Raw genomic sequence first — 19,759 nt, 5'->3', positions numbered from 1 at the left:
GCAAGGCACTTCATCGAATTCCAACATACGATTGCACAAATTAAATTTCAAGTCATAGAAATTGTCAAACGTCCACACAGAGGTGGCAATTACCAATCCTTGTTGTCACAGCGAGAGAAGTACTGGATCCACACACTTGACACTTTGCAACCTAAGGGTCTGAATGATGAATTCTCTTTGAGTTGCTTTCTATAGTGAATTGTGAAACTCACATGTTACATCGCCAACTACTATACACAAGTGTCAGTATCCCGGACTTTAAAAAAAATTTTTTTCTTTGTCATTACAAGTGTTGTGACTTTGATGTTTTCTTCAAGGGAACTGTATTTTCCTATGTTTGACTTGCCTATATTCACTTAAATGTTTGCACCTGTTCACGAATGACCAATTGAACCATCTCTCCATTCGTTCGAACCTTGTATGAGTAATAGGCTACATCGCAATCTTTTATCCCCTTGCCATTGAATTATACTTGTCTCACTATATAATGAGTAGCCTCATGACTCTACATGATTTGTTTTGGACTATTAAGAGTAAACTGCATGTACCATTTGTGCTATCTATCATGACTGTAACGATTATTGTACTATTCACAAATTTCTGTTCCATTAGAACCAAAATTATAAAATGCGTTGCGATGGTGAACACCAGAATTCTTATGTTTCATTATGGAACATATTAACTCTACTTTTCTTATTTATCCTGATCTCTGGTCAGTCCCTATGAGTACGCTTGCACTATGCGCCATTGCATGATGGCCTCCATATTCCTCACTCACCGGCTTCTATGCCCTTTTCTATGTTTATTATTTAGTTTCCTTTCTACGTCTGACGGCGTGTCCCCAGCACAGCTCGTTCCCTAGGTTACGACCGCGCGGAGCCACTGCCTGCCGGTTTCAGTTTCCACTAACAGTGTTCCCCGCACTGTACAGGTAAGCTACCGCTACTTGGGTCCCTTTGCCCGGTTGGGAGACCCCAGGTTTATTTTTCTCCAGTATAACAGAAATGTATATGTCCCCACTTAGGTGCCAGCAGTACGTGTCTCTTTGCAGATGCCCTGCATCGTATAATTGTTTCGAATACTTGTTGACCACACGGATGCCCCTGTTGCCTTGGCTACTCGTCCCGCAACTCGAGTGAGTGCATTCTTTAAAACCAATTCCGGTTTATTTTAAGTATTATTTATTTTATTCAGTAGCGCTCTTTTGGAGTTATTCTTTCTCCGTCCACAGGAGGGGTATGGTTTTTTCTTAAACACGCTCCCCATATTGACTCAGCTTTTTCACTATTCAAGGGTGGTCCTTGCTATTTAGAACCCACTACCGCTTTTGGCTTATCTCGATCTGTCTGACTCTTCATCACGCCATTTTCTAGATCCCACCATGTAGGTGGATCTCACACAATACATCTCCTTTGTTATGTGTTTAGCTATTAGTATAGAGTGTTTCTCTTTGATCTGTTAGTTCACTCTTTTCACCATACTAGATCTCCAGTATTCTGCTCTTCACCATCTCGCTAGCATCCCGAGTTATGTACAGCTTGTCAGTCAGTCCTTGACTGTTATGGAAATAAAATAAAAGATTTTACTTTTTGTCTCCTTGAAATGTTGTCAACAGTTCAATTGGGCCCTTATGAAGAAGAGGTTACCCTCGAAACGCGTCGGCCACTCCACAATTGGACAGCATCACCTCTCCATCATTTATTGCTTCTTCGCAATTTGTTTTAATATGTTAAACGTCACGAATTACTTTGTACAACAGAATGTGCCTTTTGGCAAATTTTGTTTTCCTCTTTGCCAAATAAATTGTTATATGCTCAACTAACAAACTGCTGTTATATATCTATATCCATATATTTGAAGGCCCTATGTGGCATCAGTAAACAGTGTGCAGGGGACGGGAGGGCCCCACTTTTTGGGTCCTCTTCTATTTTCTCTTTTCTGATTTAGGCTTTGTGCCAAGGCCTTTTTTCCTCCCCCGCACCTTTAAATTCTTAAACCAGCTCTTCTGTACATATAATGATGATTTGAATTTCTATATCAATTGTTACCAGGTGTGCACCACTGTCAGCATTTTTGTATAGTCCATGTGTGGACATCCATGCCTGGATGATGATGTACACTCTATTCACCAAGGTCAAATCCTTCCCATAATCTCCAGAAAGCGGAAGGAGGATCTGGGTATCATCTGCGTAGTTCATGTAGGTGATACCGAGATGATCCAAATCATCGAAAAGGGGCTTGGTAAATATATTGTACAATGTGGGAGAGACAAAAGAGCCATGCGGTACACCACAGGTAATGGGTATGGGGTCTGCTGCAGCTGTGGGTGAAAAGACCCTCATGGTTCTGCCGTTAAGGAATGAGCTGATCCATGTGATGGCCTCGACGGAAAAGTGAGCTGTATATAAGCTTGGTACATCGAAAGAGATTAGTGTCTGGCCCTTGCACACATTCTAATCCAGGTGAATGATTACTCTTGACCATAGGAGAAAATGTGTACAATATAGAAAAATATGCATTTTTCAGTATATTTCAGTACATCTCAGTTCACATGAGGTACCAAAAGACTATACATTTCACTCAAAGTGTTTGTTTATCTTGTAGATGAGAAATTTAAGATTCTGGAACGACGATGTATAATACTTGATCCTGATGAAGGGTTGAATCCCAAAACGAGCAGAGCTCTAATCCTGACAATATTTACTTTGATTAAAATAATGTGTTATTTTTAAAACTTTTTGGGCCTTATTATGACCCTGGCGCTAAGTGTTTAACGGCGCTGTAAAAGGCTGCGGCGCCGTTAAACACTTAGTGCCTTACTACGAGGTCCCTTTGCGGGACCCGACCTTAACGGCTGGTCTATACCAGCCGTTAAAGTAGGGAACCGCAAAGGGACCTTGGTGTTAAGTACGGTACCGCAATTTTCTGTACCATACTTAGCGCCTTCCAAATTCCCATAGAGCCCTATGGGGCGAAAATGGGAATGGGGAAGGGCCATGGTTCAATGGGGAATTACCGCCCCGCCAACCTTGGAATGGGGTGGTAATTCCCCATTGAACCATGGCGGACCTGTTACAACACCGGCACCAACCATGGTGCTAATAGCGCAATGGTTTAGCGCCGGTGTGTAATGAGGGCCTTTGTCTCTTACAACTTATTCTTAAAGAAATATGTACATTATATATGTTTGACTGCTGATTCAGTATAGTGGTGTGTAGGAGAGGGAGGGTCCTTAAGTTTGGGGCTCTTTCTTTCCTTATTACCTTGTTAAATATGCCCAATGTTCTTTTCGTTAAAACTGTCATTGATGCACTCAAAAGTGCAAATGAAAAACACATAACCCTAAAATCTATAGGTCAAATAATCAACAAACATTGTATGTAACAGGGGTTGTTTAATACATGCTGCTACTTTCGCGGTCAGGAATTCCCACGTTCAGATGGCTAGAGGGACAGTCATCTTCTTGGAGTAACACTCAAAGCCAATCCACACCTTGCCAGTTTAATTTTCAAAGGGGTTATAAAAGGGCTAGAGTAAGAGCCTTCACTACTGGAGGCGCCCCCACCTCTAAGCAATGACATTCCACTCCAGGTTACCTTCCATGCCTCTCCAGTAGAAAGTTGCATGCCCAATTTACCCACGTATGGGAGGGAATCACATCCGATCAGTGGGTGTTATCTACAGTGGCAGGTGGTTACTCAATCAAGTTTCTAGAGAAACCCCAACATCTTCCACCAAGACACTGGAAGATGTCTCCACAGCATCAAAAGAAACTACAAGAATAAATCAAGTATCTTCTTCAAGCTCACCAGGTAAACAAGGGTATCTATTCAGTGTACTTCCTAGTGCCAAAAAAAGATTTTATTATGTGCCCTGTGTCCAGCCAACACGTATGTGAAACACAAAGGTTTCGAATGACAACACTACAAGAAGTAATTCCACTCTTAAAACAGGGGCTTTACATGGCAACATTGGATAGGAAAGATGCATACTTTCATATTTCAATGCTGTCAGTGCATCGAAAGTACCTGCTTCCAGCTAGGGAATACCCACTACCAGTTCAAGGTGCTTCTCTTCGGCATTTCATCAGTGCCAAAGGTGTTCACCGAAGTACTAGCTGTGGCAGCAGCACACCTGCAAAGGCAATCCATCCCAGAAACACTCAAGCAACAATCAATCTATTGTTCCAATAGAGGTTCCCAATCAGCGAGAAAGTCAAGTCTTATCCCCAGTCAGATAAAGTAATTTCTGTGAGCAATACTAAAAAGACAAAAATGCTTAGTATTTCCCTCAAATGAGAGAGTCCAAAACATGCTGTTTCAGGTACCTCATTATGTAGCTGGTCATCAGATAATCATGCATAAGGCAAAGCGCCTGCTTGGGATGATGGCTTCTTGCATGTATCTTATCCCACAAGCGAGGCTGCGCATGCACCCGGTGCAAGAGTGGCTAGTGAAACAATGGTCTCAGGCAAGCGGTCAGTGGGATGATCTAGTGGTCATTTCGCAAACTTTAGTACAGGCTCTACTCTGGTGGACCAAAGAGAATATGTTAAAAGGGAAACCCTTTCTCAACCCACCAGTGCTGACCACTCTCACAACTGACGCCTCACTCTTAGGATGGGGAGCACATTACCTACATCACACTGCGCACAACATGTGGAAAGAGTCAACAGCAGGAAACCGCATAAACCTACTAGAATTGCTAGCAGTCCTCAAAGCCCTACAAACATTTCAACACTTAGCAGGACAAACCATTCCAGCCCTCACAGATGGTACCAATGGCATGTTCACACTCTAAGGGCCTCATTACACGGTAGGCGGTGAGCCATGGCGCTATTAGCGCCATGGCTCATGCCGGTAAAATACCGGCACCGCCTTGGCGGAAAGGGGATTTACCGCCCCATCCCAAGGTTGGAGGGGCGGTAAATCCCCCTTCCGCCATTGCCCTTCCCCATTCCCATTTCTGCCCCATAGGGCTCTATGGGAATGGGGAAGGCGCTAATTATGGCACCGCAATTTTGCGGTGCCGTAATTAGCTCCGAGGTCCCTTAGCGGGTTGGTATTTAACGCCTGCCAAAAGCAGGCGTTAAAACTCCAACCCGCTAAGGGACCTCGTAGTAAGGCGGCAGGGATTTACCGGTACCGGTATTTTACCGGTGCCGGTAAATCCCTACCGCCTACCGTGTAATGAGGCCCTAAGTCTGTCCAGGTTAGCCCAAAATATTTGTAAGTGGTCTCTCAAATGCAACATTTTCCTGTGCTCACAACACGTTCCAGAGTAACACAATTCACTAGCAGACACTTTAAGCAGAAGTCTACAGATCCCTGCAGAACACAAATGACAAATTCACACAGATATTTTACACAATATCCTCAACCATTGGGGGCATTCACAATTAGACCTGTTTGCAACAAAGCAAAACACACAATACCCAGACTTCGCATACAGGTTTTCCCAACCAGGGTACAAGGGGAACACCCTGTGGATGAGATGGTCAGGGAAATTTGCTTTGCTTACACATTTCCACCTACACCTCTCCTCAACAAGATGCACCAAGGGCAAGTCACTGTAATCCTAATAGCTCCAATTTGGGCTCAACAACCATGTTTTTCACACCTACTCAAACTAGCAATGTGCAAACCAATCAAACCTCTGTGCCCATACAACATGGTGTCCCACCACAAAGGGACAACTTTTCATGCATACCCTCAAACTCTGAACTTGGCAGCCTGGCTCCGAAGTCATAGAGTTTGGGCATTTAAACCTTCCACAAAGGAAGCACGGAAACAAAATACAAGACACTACTAGTTTAACGAATGGAAATGATTTGTGGGGCCGCTGTTGAGCAGCCGATTAAGATGGCTGCTTAGCGTTTCATCTCTGTGTGGCGACTCATATGTCCTTGCTGTGGTGGCATATCGAGTGTTCTGTGGAATCCATAATCCTTGAATTGAGCTCCCGCAGACCCAGAGCACAACTTGATGGTGAATACCTGAAGGATCTTGGGCTCAGCAGGCGAGCGCTAGCCAGGCGATGTGTGCTGACATGAGGCCTGAGCGCCCCAGTTGTGCTGTAGCTGCGACACACTACTGATGCAGAAAGTGGAGGGGCTTAATAATCCTGCTTCCAGACCAGAGGTGCTGCTCTCTGGGGAACTCCTGTGTGTGGGGTCGGAGCACAGAGGAGCTGTCCGTGCAGATGGCCTCTGCTGTGGCGGTCAGAGTGCTGGGTTCAACGACCCAGAATGGCCTGCTCCCCCTAGCTAAGGCATTCACTGGACCCTGGAGCATTGAGCGGTTGTGGTGTGCACATATCCTGGAGCCCGGGCCTCTGTGGTGAGACTTTTATATATTTAACTCATTGTGGCTCGGTCCCCTGTAAACCTTTCCCACGTGCCTGCAATAGCAGGCTCTGCAGCAACAAAGTGCTGTGCATATCGTATCACTCTTGCTGGATTTATGGGGCATTGAGCATAGAGTGAGCAGGGGGAGCATCCCCCACTACCCATAATATAGGTGCTCATACAAAGTGCTGTTCTTCAACCTCCATGAAAAGACCTTTGAGCCCTCACACCCGGAATTGACTTCCCTCCATGGTATATTAGCTACGTAAACTTGGTGTCAAGACTGGCTGTTGTCATTGAGTTGTGTGGGTGATTCCTAGCTCCGGTCTCTACTAAACTGCAGACATACTCTTTTCCCTCACGGGAATTGGATGAGATACATTGAGAGTGCACCTCCGCATTACACTGTAGTTGTCATAGCCGGGGTATACATCAAGCTGTGGGGGTATACCACTGCTTGCCACTGGTGGGCTGCTGTACTTCTAATCCACTTAACTGACGTCTGCCTCATCTCTTCCCCTGTGTTGTCCAGCGCTGCCTGATATGAAAAAGGGGGACGGCGCTGCGGAAAAAAAAGGGTGCGATGGACAAGTTTGCTAAAGCGTCTTCCCGCAGGGAGACGGCGATGCCACCTCATCCTCAGCTGGTGCAGAGTCATACCACCAATTCCACACCCACTGACCTTCAGCAAATGATGGAGGCTATGACCCAGGGATTTGCAACCTTACATGAAAAACTGGATGGCAAACAGCAAATGTCACTTCTATACGCACACAATTGGCGAAAGAAGTATTGCATATTAATGAAGCTGAGGAAAGAATTGGGGTAACGCAAGACAACATACTCGAGCTTCAGGTGGCAGCGACTACCCTAATAAATTGTATGAAGCTCGTCAAATATAAATGTGATGACCGGGAATCCTCTTCAAGAAGAAATAATATTTGCATAGTTGGGATTCCGGAGGATGCCCTATTTGGAGACATGAAACAGGCAGTTGAGTGATTACTTAAAGAGCTACTAGACGACCCACAACTGTCCCCTTTCTTTGCAGTGGAAATAGCTCATTGCGCATTAACTCCTAGACCAAAACATGGCAATTTTCACCACCGGATCATTGCGAAGATCCTATGCTACCGAGAGAGGGACCATTTGCTCAAGCTGGTTAGGGAAAAGAAGGAACTGCACTTAGGCTCCCAAATCATCAGGATCTTCCCAGACTTCTCAGTAGCAGTCCAGCAGGAATGCCGTCATTTCTCTGCAGTCAAGAAGTTGCTCAGTGAGCGAAATATCCTATAGACATTGCTGTTTCTGGCGTGCCTTTGATTTCAATTTCGGGGGAAGTTCTACTTTTTTACAGTACCAGAGGAGGCAGGGACATTTATTGAAGTCCAGATCCCACTGGGCAGCCCTAGTGGCAAAGATTTGGAGGATCAACTGCTGGGTTGACAGATCTTTCCACTTAACTACAGATGGCTCTGCAAGTGTCATGAAAATATAGTACTTTCTTATAAATCCTGCATCACTACGCTATATATGTTTCAGAAGTAACCTGAAGTTTGGCCACAGCGGCAAAAGTAACAGGCAATTTGTTGGTGTTAATGAGTTCATTGTTGGTTGGGATCAGAATCGGGTGGGAAATGGGGAGGGAGGGGTGCATTACACTGCAGGTTGATGGGTGGCAGTGAGAGCGGATGGGAAGGGTTCAGGGTGGGCTAAAGGGGCATGCCGCGACCCATGCTTGGAAATGGTGTGGGTAGACCTAGAGGGGTAGGTGAAAAATCATAAAAATATCTTGGCAGATAGGCACTTGAAAATGGTTGGCTCTGGCTATGTGAATAGACACAGGGTTAATATCCTGCTTCTTCAAGAAATGCACGCTACGATGGGTACCTGTGGTGGAATTGCTTCCTCTTGTAGGGGGAATAGATACTTTAGTTCCTATTCGACCCAGTCATGAGGAGTTATGACTCATATCCATAAGTCAGTGATATTCACTGAGAAAAAGGTACATATTGACCCAGAGGAACGGTATGTGATTGTCCTTGGTTGTTGAGTGAATCGAGCTCCTGTTGGTGAATACATAAATATTGAGGTTCCTAGTGAGTATTTCGAATGACATTTTTTCGAATGCCATAATGTCGAAAACATTTCACCGAAAAAAAACATTTCGATTGTCTTTTTTTTTGTTTTTTTGTTTGCAATGGGGGGATCCCCCAAACCCCCCCTTTTTTTATTTTTTAAAATGTTTTCGACATATTTGTCATTCGAAAAAATGTTTTTGACATATTAACTGGATACCAAGTATTGATGCTCTGGAATACTTCAATGTAATAGCTGGCATTCTTGACATCTACTTTGGGGTTCCTATCCTTTGGGGGGACATGAATTTAATATTAGATCACGAGTTGGACCGCACTGGCACTGCCCCTAGACCTCGATTCAGGGCGGCGCGTAATGTGTCCAACCATATGGACTCCCTGTCTCTAAAGGATATATGGCGCTTCCTACACCCCCATTCCCAGGAATATACTTTCTACTCGTTGGTGCATGATATGGCCTCACGCATCGACATGCTTTTGATTTCTAACTCTCTCATAGGTAAAGTTTTGAGTGTTGATATTTTTCCGTGTACACATTCCGATCATTCCCCCATCGTGCTGAGCCTCCACCTGGAGCAGGTCATGGCGATTTAAACCTGAAGCATTGGGAGATAGTTCCTGATTCTGAGTGTGGCGGTCCGGAAATAAGGGTGCCGGTAAGCTCACCGGCACCCTTGATTCTGGTCCGCCACACTACGAATTTGCCTGCCGGGGCCGCTGCGCCTGACAAGTCTAACCCTGCCCGGTGCAGCTGCCCCCGTGGCAAACTCATCATTAGTAATGGTGCAGATGCTTCCGTGAACCCATTCCCATGGACATGGGATTCCATAGAAATAGGGACTAACATTTACGGGCATCCAGCTTCCTGGTCCGCCGGGACTTGTAATGTCCGGGTGGCAACAGGCAGCTAGGTGCCAGTAAAATGTTACGAGTCGGTGGCATCCCAGCAGTAGCACCGACAGGGTTACTGCTGGACTTGTCCAATTGTCTTTGACATTAAGTCCGACGTCGAACTTTCTTCTCCTGTAATACTTCTCATGCTACATCTAAGGGCACTCAGTGGCAGGAATTTAAAGCTACATTAGGAATATGGCACTATCTAGAGATGCTGGGGTTCTTAGGATGATTAGGAGAGACTTACACATGTGTGAGACTCGACTCAAGGCCTTGGAGACGGAATATACTTGGTCACCAGATCCCAAAATATTAGCACAAATGCATACTTAGCTGGAACAATTCAGACCCCATGCCTTCTGTGAGGTTAGATACTTTGCACAGCCGATGGCAGCTAAGAAATATGGGGAGGGAGAGAGGCCAAGGAGGACATTGGCTAGACTGGTGAGGGCTGAACGTGGGAAACCCCAAATCAACTGTGTCCTGGATGTGCAAGGGATGGCCAAATGGACGGACCAAGACATCCTAGAGGTCTTCTGTGACTTTTACAGGTCAATATATATAGCAGGAAGGCAATACTGTGACCAGGCTATACACTCTTGGCTTGAAGGCGTACCATTATCCTGACTAGATGCACAGGCTAGAGATACCATAAATACTCCACTCACGATCGAAGAACTGGAAACTGTGATCAGAGGTCTTTCTAGGGGTAAAGCCCTTGGCCCGGATGGACTGACATCGGAATTTTATCAAGAATACAGTGCACTACTGGCCCCCATCCTACTGGAGGTTTGGGAAGAATCACTAAACAACTCTCTCCTTCCCGAAACTCTATGGGAAGCTACTATAATTGTATTGCTCAAGTCCAACAAGCCTAGCATTGAGTGTGGGTCTTATCGCCCCCTCTCATTATTGATGTAGATAGTCAAATGATGCTAAGGCCTTGTCGAATAGCCTGCTCCCGCTACTACCCCACATGATCCACTGTGATCGGGCTCGGTTCATAGGTCTACTGCTCTTAATGTCTCGTGATTGTTCAATGTTATGGCCAGGATGAATCCGACATCTAAGGCAGAGGCACTGGCAAGAGATGCTCAGAAGGCATTTGATATGATTTTGTGGGAATATTTGCAAGTAGTGCTGGATAAAATGGGCCTGGGTGCAGAAATGCTTCGATACATTAGACTCCTGTACACCATGCCCCGGGTCCTGCTCAATTCATGTGTCTCGGACCCATTTGTATTTGAGAGAGGGACCCGCCAGGGCTGCCCCCTGTGCCCTATTTTGTTTGCGCTGGCTATTGAACGAATGGCGGATCTGGTTTGTGACCACCACAGACAATGCGGTATACGACTTAAGGGACTCTGGAAATAATTTCCTTATATGCAGACGATGTTCTGCTCTACTTAAGAAACCCACAGACGAACCTTGACCCGATTATGCATGATATTAAGCGAATGGGTGAATTCTCGGGCTACATGATAAGTTATACTAAATCAGAAATGTTTCCCTTAACAGAGTGTACGAAAGAACCAAGAGGCGAATATCCCCACCATTGGGCCCATGACAGTATTAAATACCTGGGGGTAGTGGTGTCCAGAGAGAGGACCTCTCCTTTGCGGGATAACTACACTGCACAGGTACGATATGTGGAGGGTAGATTGGCTGGATGGAAATTGCTTCCTATCACGTTGGGGGGCAGATTGGCATTGATAAAGAAGATTCTATTACCCGCACTTTTATATGCTTTTGTTAACGTTCCTTTGTGGTCTGGCAAACACTTTTTTACCAAGCTGTATGGCTCACTGGCTGCGTTTCTTTGGAATCGTGGCGCTGTGTGGGAAAAAATGGCCAGACATGGCACTTCCGTATGATAAAGGCAGTATCAATGCACTGAACCTTGAAGTATACTTGTTGGCTTCCCAGGCCCAGTTTGCTTCTTATTGGTTTGGAGGCGACCACCACCTGCCTCATGTTAAACTGGAAGAGTTGGCTGCAGGGGACTCTGATCCCAGGACTCTGATTCTGGATCGGAAATATAGAAATGGCTGCCCATATGACCTGGTGTTAATCACTGTGAGTGCCTGGCGTAGCATGTTCACCAGGACTGATACAAATCGTCCATATTATAAATGGCTTCCGTTATTGAAGTTCCCGGGTGGGATGCAACATTGCCGACTCAATGGGAGGGCTTGGGTTCTCGAGTGTTGGCAGATGCATTTCCTGATGCAAAGTTCATCACTCTTCAGGCATGGTGTCTGGGCGATGGGAGCACGGTGGCAGTATTGATGCAATATTACAGGATCCGAGCTGCTATCGCTGCATGGTGGATAGACTATAGCACTGAACCTCCTGAATGCTGGGAACTGGCATACATAGCTAACTCCAGGGGTTGCCGTGGACATCTCTCCGCATTGCATAAAATTATACTAACCAAAGAACTGACCCCAGCTCTAAGGCGAGACTCAATCGGCCTAATAACCTGGGTGTGGAACTGTCAGACGTTCAATGAAAGAATATGTGCCTACATACCAAAAATATGTCGTTAAACTCTAGGATCAAACTTATGTAATTTAAGTTGTTAAATAGACCGTATTATACACCTGAGAAGCTTGCTAAAATGTATCATAATGAGAACTCTAAATGTCTCAGATGTCGCTCACAAAATGCTGACCCCATGCATATGTTTTGGGGCTGCGCCAGATTGACTGGATTCTGGCATGCTGATCTAAAAATATTGCCTGGGTGGTAGAATCTTGGATAGAGTTTGGGTGTTGTTTGGACCGTGGGCTGAATTCTCGGTTAAACGTCTTAAGGCATTTGTGAATATGGAGTACATGATAGCCAAAAGATGCATATTGCAAAAGTGAAAAGACAAAAACCTGCCTACAGACACGGTGTGGCTTTCTGATCTTACATGGGCTCAGAACTGTGAGGAAGCCTATGTGGGGTTGTTGCCCTACACATCCAGACCCAAAGATATATGGGTTGAATTTCGCTCTTACCTGTCCAGACAATCCCAGGACTAATGCATCACGCATACCTTGTACGATTTCAAGAACTGACTTTGATATTTGAAAGTGCATGTCACTTTGAACTGCAATTGCGACTTTGTACCGACGGATTGTGATGATTATTATTTTCCCTTGTAACCTTAGCCTTCCTTTCTTGCTAATGTACTGTGGTCCTGAAACATGATAATGTAGAAATCTTTTACAAGGCCTGTGTATGCCAAGCTTAAATTAAGAGTTTTTCTTTTAAAAAAAGGAAAAGATTTGTCATTTGGTGCACATCATCACGTAACATCAGTCCAATTGACTGTTCCCCTTCACATATAGAACACTATATGCTTTATCTTCTAGACTTGGGTATAGTCTTCAATTCACTTAAAGTGCCTTTAGCAGCGCTCTGTGCTTACACTACATAACAGAACAAAGTGTCATGGTGGAAAGTTACAGTAACCAAAGCTTTCATGGAAGGAGTAAAGACTATACCCTCCAATTTCAAATCCACCACCTGTTTGGGACCTAAATGTTCTACTCACAAAACTCATGGGTCCACCCTTTGAACCAAGGCACAAAGCTAGTCTTAGCAAAAACAAAGAGGTGATGGCTGGAAGGTTTAGAATTCATCTTAACCTCTGTATTGCTCTGGGCAACCCTCCAGAACATCATTCTTTTCCTGCTAAGCCATTACAGAAGAGGAAAGACCATTTGCAAATCAGGCTTGGTACCCCCCCAAACGGGGCAGTCCAGCCCGAACTGCTAGGTCAAATCCCTTGTCAGACATTTAACTTATAAGATTGCTTTTCTTGTGGCAATCAATTCTATAGCAAGGGTCAGTGAACTACAAGCGCCCTCAGTCTAAGATCCCTTAATTGGACAAAGTGGTTTTTAGAACTGATCCTGGTTTTTCACCTTAATTCATCTCTTAGTTCCATGTTAACCAATCTATTGTACTTTCAGCCTTTTTCCAACATCCAACTAATTCAGCAGAAACGAGTCTCCATACTCTAGACGTGAGGGGTGTGGTCATATACTACCTAAACAAAACAAAACCACTACGGACAACAGATCAGCTCTTTGTTTCCAAAGCAGCTGGGAGAGAGGGAGAGAAGGAGATCATCATGGGCCTCATTACAACGAAGGCGGTAGGGGGTTAACGGGGCCGGTAGAGCTGCCGGCCCCGTTAACCCCCTACCGCCTCATTACAAGGTCTGTCGATAACGGGCCCGTTGTTAGCAAAATCCCCATTCCCATTGAGCACTATGGGGGCTGAAATGGGAATGGGGATGTACCAGGTCCGGGTTCCCTGAATGGGGAAATACTGGGCCCTCCAAGGTCGGAATGGCCCGGTATTTCCCCATTCAGGGAACCCGGAACCCCGGTACCCGGAATGGGGGTAGCCATGCCCCAAAAAAAAAAATGCCACATGGATACTAAGTCCAAATGGCTATGAATTATCGCGCGGCGTCACCGCACCCTACTCCCAGTATAGTCCCTGAGCTCCCCCACCAGTTCCCGTAAAGGTGCCAGCGCCGTCAACCCTGTACCGCCTGATTACGAGGTCCCCTCGCGGGACCTGGTCTGCACGTCTGATTTTTCCTAGCATTAGTCCTGGGTTTTTACCAGACGTGCAGCGCGGGTCCCGCGAGGGGAGGAGGGAGCAAACAACGGGCCGCTCGTAATCGGCCCGTTGTTTGCTCTCTCTCCCATTCCCATTCATCCTTATGGGGGCTGAAATGGGAATGGGGAAGGTCCGGGCCCGGGTTCCTAGAAGGAGGAATCACCAGGCCCTCCGAACTCGGAATGGCCCGGTAATTCCTCATTCTGGGAACCCGGACCGGACGCGATTTCATTGTCTCCCTTTGACAGTTCAGCCAGCCCAGGAGCACTGCCTTAGCTGGAAAAAGAAGCTGAGGGAGTGCTCAGTGTTTCACTGCGCTGGCTCCTCGGCTCCTCTATAGTGGATGAGGGGGCCACTGGGACGACACCCACTAACCCATTCTGGATGAGCAATGCCCAAACCAAAAATTCTAGTGTGGGCCAGTTTTTTTGGCCGATGTGGGCCAGTTTTTCTGGCCGATGTGGACCAGTTTTTCTGGCCGATGTGGACCAGTTTGATGCATTACTTCACTATGCAGCTAGTAGTTTTGACCATTGTTGCTGAATAAATATTCTTTAAATATCATAATTTGCTAAAGGTTTTGCAAAAAACACCCCCTTGGGTATGATATGATATGGCATTTATAACACGCCGATACACAAGTGTTTCAAGTCGCGACAAGGCAAGGGAGGGGAACAGAGGGAAGACAAAGACAACACTTCTACCAGGCCAGGTGACATTGAGATCTCGCAAGTACCAGGGAAGGGGGAAGGGCAAAATGTGCAGGGGGAAGAGGGAAGGGGCAGTGCAGTGCATGGGAACGACAGTAAACAATAAATGGATAAATAAAGCAACATTAAAAGAGCGGCCAGCTGATGGCAAGTGCAAGGGTAAGTGCAGACATCAGGTGTCAAGTGCTGGTAGGGGGCCTCAGGGATACAGAAACCAGTCCCCAAGTTCAGGGGATGCCAGGGAGGCAGTACAGGGGTGCAACTGGCAGGGGAGGGGACATGGGCCCAAGATCAGAGGGTAGCCAGGTGACCAGTGCAGTTTCAGCCAGGAGTACAGTAGGGAGAGGGGGAGAGAAAGCAGAAGCAAAGAGGAAGGTTTTGAGGTGCTTCCAGAACCGGAGAGGGTTCTCCTCAAGTTTCAGGGAGTCAGGGAGGCTGTTCCAGAGGGAGGCCCCAGCCGAAGAAAGAGATCTACCACCAACTCATTGCTTGGAGAAGCAACTGATTCTGAGGGAGTTGGAGGCGGATGAGCGAAGAGCTCAAGAAGGAAGATACTATTCAAACAGTCTGTCACCAAAGGGATGAATTGCCATTGGCAACTATGGGCCATTTTTTCATTGGTGCACAAGACCGTTTTATGCTCTAGTCCGAAACTGGGAGCTGCCCCTGCCCATGTCCTCCATTAAAAAAAGTAAAGAAAATAAATAAAAAATATGTATTCTTTTTTATTTCAGGCTGGGCTCTCGCACTCCCCTGGAATGTGGCCACGCTTCCCTGAGGTGGCGCACCCCACAGTTTAAAGACTTCTGGCCTAGAAACACACTCTAAAGCAGATTCACAAGTGGGTCAAGCAGTGTTAAAACATCTATTTGCCACTGTACCTTCAAACAACCCACCTCCTTCTCCAGGTACTGCTTGCTAATCTATGCATAGCATGGGATTCTAAGTAGATCCACAAGCCCCATAAGGCCTACGTGGCTTACTGTAATCTTATTTCATATGCTTGTATCTGCTTAGATTCACATGCGCCCACCCTTCCTCTCCTCCTGGAATTGAAGGTGCATAGATGTCTTTCACCTTTATTTTTACTGCGTTCACTTTCTTGTACTCATGCAAACACTTCATGCTCCATGTCAGAGGCAAAACAATCTGAGGGACCTTGACGCGTAATGGATCATGGGAATAGTACACGTCACACAAGGGATAGTATTACAAACACGTCCAGTCAAGGTCCCTCTTCGAATTTCGAAAAAAAGTCATGTAATACTCTGTGAGGATCACCAGATGTCGGCCTATGCATAGCATGTGAATCTAAGCAGATATTAGCATCAGAAATACAATTACGGTAAGTAATGGATGATATATATGTATGTCTTGGGTCGATTAAGCTATGTATAAAGTAGCGCTGCCCTCTTAGAGAAACACAATTTCCTGGAGAAAAAGGTTTGCATTTGAGCTAATTTGCATACCCACGATACCTTGCTGTTGTGGATCAGAACTGGAGGTGAACTTCCAGCGATGGCTCTAGGTGGCGTTGGGGAATGTGTGACTTGGCTAAAATGGACTTTCCTACTTTCACATTTCAAGTGAAAGGGTTTTTTCAAGCCTTTTAAAACCCAACATAACTTTCTTGGTGTTGTGTTTATATATGTACCTATTCACAGAAAAAACTTAGTTAAAGGGACGTTATGGTTATGTTGGACTAATAAAAACCTATAAAATTCAATAAAAAAACTTTCAGTGAAGTTTTTTTCAGTGAATTTCATAGGTTTTTACCAATTCATGCTATTTTCCTACAACTTTCTAATATCATACTTACCCAATATAGCAATGTCTGTGTCCAATTTACAAAGTGTCATCTTAAAACTCTGCCATTTCCCACCTTCTGGAATCATTTTTAACACTTCCATACACTTTTTGCAACTATTTCAACTAGTTTTGCATCCGTAGACGTCTACGAACATCTGACTTCATAGCGGACCTTCCGGACAGTGCCACATGACCATACGCTGACGCGCGGCATGATGACGTGTCCGAGAACCCGTGCACACTTCACGATAAGATCGATGCTTTGCGGACAGTTTAGAACTGCATTTTCTAATGATCTAGGAACCTTCACCATCAAAATTTCCCTTGCAAAGCTCCAACACCTATTCCTACTCATTATCCATTAACAATAGTACACAGTACATACTTTTAGCAAAACTGCTGTTTATCTTAAAATGGCATCAGCTAATGCCATCCCTCCTCTCCAAGAGCCACCACCACTGCTGTCATCAAGGAGCATGAGAAACACTGCGCCCTACCTTAGAAATAACACACGCGCAACATTTTCCCTTGTCCACCTACCCCTCTTCCCTCATTTCCCTCCCCACCTTTCGTTCTCAGCTCTCCTGCCAAAAGAAATACATCCAAAAACAACAAAAGACATATTCCTTTAGGAACCACGTTTCACAGTTAAAAAATAGAACTAAAAAAAAACATGTATAGACTCCATCTACTTTACAGTTCTCAGTAAAGTAAATAGACTCAATAAGATTTTCCAACATTTCCATTTGCATTTTGTGTTATGCTAATGGGAATATTGTGGCGTTCATCCTCCGTTCCAGGGACTGGAACGGTGGATACTGGCCCAGCAGCCCAAGTTATCAGCCCAAGCGAAGCGAGGGTGGATAACGAGGTCTCTGGACCATTATCGCCCCATTCCAGCCACTGAAATGGGGGATCAAGGCCATTAGCACCCTAGGTTCCCAAAGCGGGACCCCAGGGTGCTAAAAAAGAGGATTTTTCTTCCTACACCGGGACGCCGGAAGGAAAATCCTTTTCCAAGATGGCCACCATGGAAAGGGAAGGCGAGGGTTCCATACAGGGCCCCTCTTTGCTTTCCATGGCAGCCTGCAGAAGGCAAAAAGAGAACCCTATGACCACATTACCACAAGCATATTTTTCTTCCCTTTCAGAACTATCCTAATTTCGAATACCTTTACCACAAAGTGTGAGGAATCCATTCAGAACGGCACAAATCACCTATCAGGCACCGGCTCTGGTGAAACTAGCTGCAGTAGGCTAAACAGTGCAACAAGGGGTTAAGAAATCCATGTCAGCCCGGGTGGGTGGAGTGACAGCTTTTGTGACAAATCACCGATAAAGCTCAAGTGTTGTATTTTTCTCTTCTTTCTTTTCTGGTTGCTAGGGGACGGGAGAGGAGGAACTGGCAGGTGACGGTTATGAATGGGCGTATTAAGAAGCCCGGCTGTGGCATAACGAAAACAAGGTTATTTTATTATATTTAAGTATTGAAGAAGGCGAAGCGCCGTTGCGCTTTGTTATCGTTATTGGTGGCAAAGATTGTGAGACTGTCACCCCTGTGTGAGGGAGGACAGGAGACACCGATCCGAGAAGAGGAGAACAACGTCCGACGAAGGTACGGAGGCAGCTGAAATGCCTATGTAAATTCCCAAGTCCTGGGGATCGGTTGGTGGGGAAGCCTCAACGCGAACCAGTCCCGGCGTTGTCAGGTGAAGCAATCAGCTGAGAAGAGGGGGCGGAGAGACTCGACGCAACCCATCTCGGCATCGCCGGGTGAAGAAGTCAGCTGAGGAGAGGGGGCGGAGAGACTCAACGGTCATCCGAAAACAGACGGAGGCAGAGGGATTTCGACGACGGAAGCAACTCACAGGGAGCAGCTGTGTAAAGGTATGAAAAGAGTTTCATACGAAAGGGGGAAAAGGGCGAAAAAACTATATGTTGACTAGAGGCACTGAATGTGTTGTAATCTAACCGGTGAAGCAGAGTAATACTAGCAAGGGACTTGTTTATTTTCCCCAGAACATTGACATTTGAATAAGGGGCGTGTGAATCTCCTAAGAAAGTGAAAGGATGTACATTAAAGAGGTGAGCCAAGTGAATATAAGCCTGAGAAGGTGAAGGGGAAGTAAAATTAGACATCACAAAGAAGAGAAGTGATTCAAGATAGAAATAAGAAAGTACTGATATTGAGTGGGAAGTCTTATACACTGCAAAAAGAACAACAGAGACAAAGATATACAAATTGCTGAGGGAAAACCAGCTGAGAACCCAAAGACAGTAAAGAGAAGAAGTTAGAAGAGGGGCAGTCCGGAGGAGTCCGAGTATAAGAAGTCTTGAGATAGTTTGGACTATGAGAAAAGAACTTTAGTATTAAACAATACCTGAGAGACTTACCTGAAGTTACTTTCTTCTCAAGGCAGCCGAGTAAAAATTCAAGACGTATCCTTTTTCCTATAGAGAAAGAAAATGTAACCTTTAAAGTTAATAAAAGACACTGGTTTTACTTGAAACAGAATACCCTACTTACAGTCTCCGAGTAGTCTTTTCAATAGTCAGAGAACACAAGGTTACAAATAGGCCTCTCTTCGCTTTCCATGGCAGCCTGCAGAAGGCAAAAAGAGAACCCTATGACCATATTACCACGAGCATATTTTTCTTCCCTTTCAGAACTATCCTAATTTCGAATAACTTTACCACAAAGCCAGTCCGAGATGGACATGGCCACTTCAATCCTATGTTTTGTCCCTTGTGGTCATGGCCAGTAGCCAGATTGTCCGGATCATGACCTTATTCCATGACCCGGACAATCTGGCCACTGTCCATGGCCACAGGCTACCCCTCAGTCACTAAAGGTATATCGCTATTTTTTGTAGCTACATTATGACACTTGTCAAATGATAAAACAGGGGAATATTTGCAAAACCATGCTTGTAGGTCCTTGCCAATGCTCCTTACGCAAGTTTGCTGGAAATTCACCCATGTTTTATTTTTTCAAAAGTGTCAAATGTATGCACATACAATCGTTATATAACCTAGCCCCCACTTGACAAAATCCATTCAGACTTTACGAAAACATCTATATCTAGATCTATAATCTTTTTGCAAACCTTTGTGTAGATTTGTCAAATGGCACCACATTTATAAGTCTTTACAATATTTTGGGACCCACCCTCTAATTTTGCTACCTCTTGACAGAATCCCACCAAACGTCTCAAAAACATGTGTATCTAGATCTATTATCAGTTTGCCAAATGAAGTGTAGATTCATCAAATGG

At 45.2% G+C, this 19,759-nt stretch overlaps 1 long non-coding RNA gene across 1 annotated transcript; it reads left to right on the top strand.

Annotated features, from left to right (window-relative positions):
- Window positions 1-268: 268 nt before the first annotated feature.
- Window positions 269-1,826, top strand: LOC138511416 (uncharacterized). Its single transcript, XR_011280617.1, has 3 exons — window positions 269-931; window positions 1,025-1,135; window positions 1,616-1,826. It is a non-coding gene; the product is annotated as an uncharacterized lncRNA (long non-coding RNA).
- Window positions 1,827-19,759: the final 17,933 nt, after the last annotated feature.

The sequence above is a fragment of the Ambystoma mexicanum genome, chromosome 6p, assembly GCF_040938575.1.
Source record: "Ambystoma mexicanum isolate Mex_15411 chromosome 6p, UKY_AmexF1_1, whole genome shotgun sequence".
Lineage (NCBI taxonomy): Eukaryota > Metazoa > Chordata > Amphibia > Caudata > Ambystomatidae > Ambystoma > Ambystoma mexicanum.
Note: the sequence above shows the minus strand (reverse complement) of the source record. Positions and strands in the feature narration are given on the sequence as shown.